Below are 2,518 nucleotides of genomic sequence, written 5' to 3' on the forward strand. Positions count from 1 at the left end.
AAGTAATGTGTTTCTCTGAGAACAACGTTATACTTTCGAAACGGCGTGTTTGCTTCGATGTAGGTAAGGCTTCCTGTATAAAGTTCGACTCTTAGCCAATGGGTAATCTTCTACATAGGTTTGGCGCTCTACCTTAATATTCATATCGAGAATTATGAAGTCCGATGCCAGTAGTATACAGCGGATTGACACCAGGAATACCTTGTCTGACCTTCGGAATGACAGCATAGGTGCAGCTGTTGGTCTGGAGATTCTGCTCCCGAATAATGTGGTAACGTTATGAAACGATTTTACGGTCGCTCTTCCAATTCGTCCATGAAATTAAGGTGTACGTCACTAAAATGCGTACTAATTTCTTTCCTTGGACACGTAACTATTATCTCGATACAGCGAGATATGTTATCGGAAGGTAAGGCCATCTTTAAAAAGAGTGACTATATATCAATAGACAATGGTCTCCGACAAAATGAAACTCTTCCTTAAAGTTCATTTCGTGAATTATGGTGTCAATTGTCTGTAGTGTACACCGTATTGACTACCGGAATACCTGCTTTGATTAACGGGGTAGCAGGATAGGTGAAGCTATTGACTTAGACTTTCGTCTATAATAGTAGGTGTCAAATTTCTCGAAAGATTTGACCCTTGATCTTCTGATTCATAATGAAATAAAGGCCCATGTGACTAACATGATTAGGAGTTTGATCCTCTGAACGCGAAGTTATACTCTCGAAACTGTGGGTTAGCTTCACCGAAGGTAAGGCCATCGGTAAAGTGTTTGACATTATACCAATTGGAAACGCCATAAAATGGTTTGACGCTCTACTTTAGTATTGAAATCGTGAGTTAAGGTGTCAATTGCCAACACTCATCAGCGGATTTACTCCAGCTATACCTGGATTGTTTCACCGAATCACGGAATAGGTGAAGCTACTGACCAAGCTGTGCGACTCTCGAAGAATTTGATAACTTTATCGAACGGTTTGGCATTCGACCTTCTAATTCATACACGAAAAAGATGTTGACCGTCTGCTAAAATGTCTCCCAATTTGCTTCCGTGAGTACTAAGCATGACATTCGCTACAGCGGTTTCGGTTCAAGGATGGAAAGGTGTCTAGTAAGGAATAGGAAGTAACATTAAATGGTAACATTCTCCAGCGGTTTGACGCTGTACATTAATATTCATATAGTGAGTTGAGGTGTTTATTGTCATTCCCCATCAGCGAGATTACTCCTGGAATACCTGGTTTGCCTATCGGAAGCACAGGACAGCTGCAGCTAATGTCAAAGCTGTGCGACTTTCGAAGAATGTGATAACCTTATCGAACGGTTTGACACTCGATATAGTTATTCATTCATGATGATCAGGGGCCCGCCACTAAAATGTATACTATTTCGTACCTCTGAGCACGGTTGTATTCTGCCGATGCAGCGGGTAAGTTTTTCGGATGGTAAGGCAATCTGTAAGAAGTTTGACCCAACACATAAAGGGAATGTTCTACAACGGCTTGACGCTCGACTCTACTATTCAAGCCGTTAATTAAAGTGTCTAATGCCAATACTGTACACCAAAATTTCTCCAGAAATACCTCAATTGACGGTCGGAATCATAGGATAGTTGCAGCTATTGACTTAGTCTCATGATACACAAAGATGGTGGTAAAGTTCTGGAACGGTTTTGACCCTTGATATTCTATTTCATACATGAAATTAAGGCGATCGTCTGTAAAATGCATACTTTACTGCTTCTCTGAGCACGACGTTATTCTCTCGATACAGCGGGATAGCTTTTCGGAAGATTAGGTATTTCGTACAAATTTCGACTCTATACCAGTAGGTAGCGTTCTACAACGGTTTGACTCTGCACTTTAGAATTTAAACTGTGAATTAAGGTGTCCATTGCCAATACTATACTGCAGATAGACTCGCGGAATTCTCGGACTGTCTCTCGGAATAGCAGGGTCAGTGAAGCTATTGACTAAGCAGAACGACTCTAAAAAAAGATGCAAACGTTGTCGAGGAGTTTGAATCCCGATTTTGTTATTCATGCATGAAACTGAGGTGTCTGTCTTCTGAAATTTCTACTCATTTGCTTCAGCGAACACAAAGCTAGGCACTCGCTACAGCGAGTTAAGTTCTCGGAGGGTCAGGTGTTGGGTAAAAAGTATTTCTTTATTTTAGGTGATAATGTTCACCGGCGGTTTGACACTGTGCCTTCATATTTATACCGTGAATTATGGTGTGTGTGGTCTATACTCTTCAGAGGATGTACTCGCGGAATACCAGGTTTGACTCTTGCATGGACAGGATAGGTGAAGCTGCTGACTTGGCAGTCCGAATGTCAAAGAAGCTATTGTGTTATATGTTCGAATTTCAAGGATTGTGGTCACGTTCACGAACCGTTTGACCATGGATAATCGAATTCACACACGATATAAAGGTGCCCGTCACTAAAAGGTATACTAATTTGTTTCCCTCAACACTATGTAATAATCTAGATACAGCTGGTCAGCCTCTCGGA

This window comes from Lasioglossum baleicum, unplaced genomic scaffold (assembly GCF_051020765.1).
Source record: "Lasioglossum baleicum unplaced genomic scaffold, iyLasBale1 scaffold0119, whole genome shotgun sequence".
Taxonomy (NCBI): Eukaryota; Metazoa; Arthropoda; class Insecta; order Hymenoptera; family Halictidae; genus Lasioglossum; species Lasioglossum baleicum.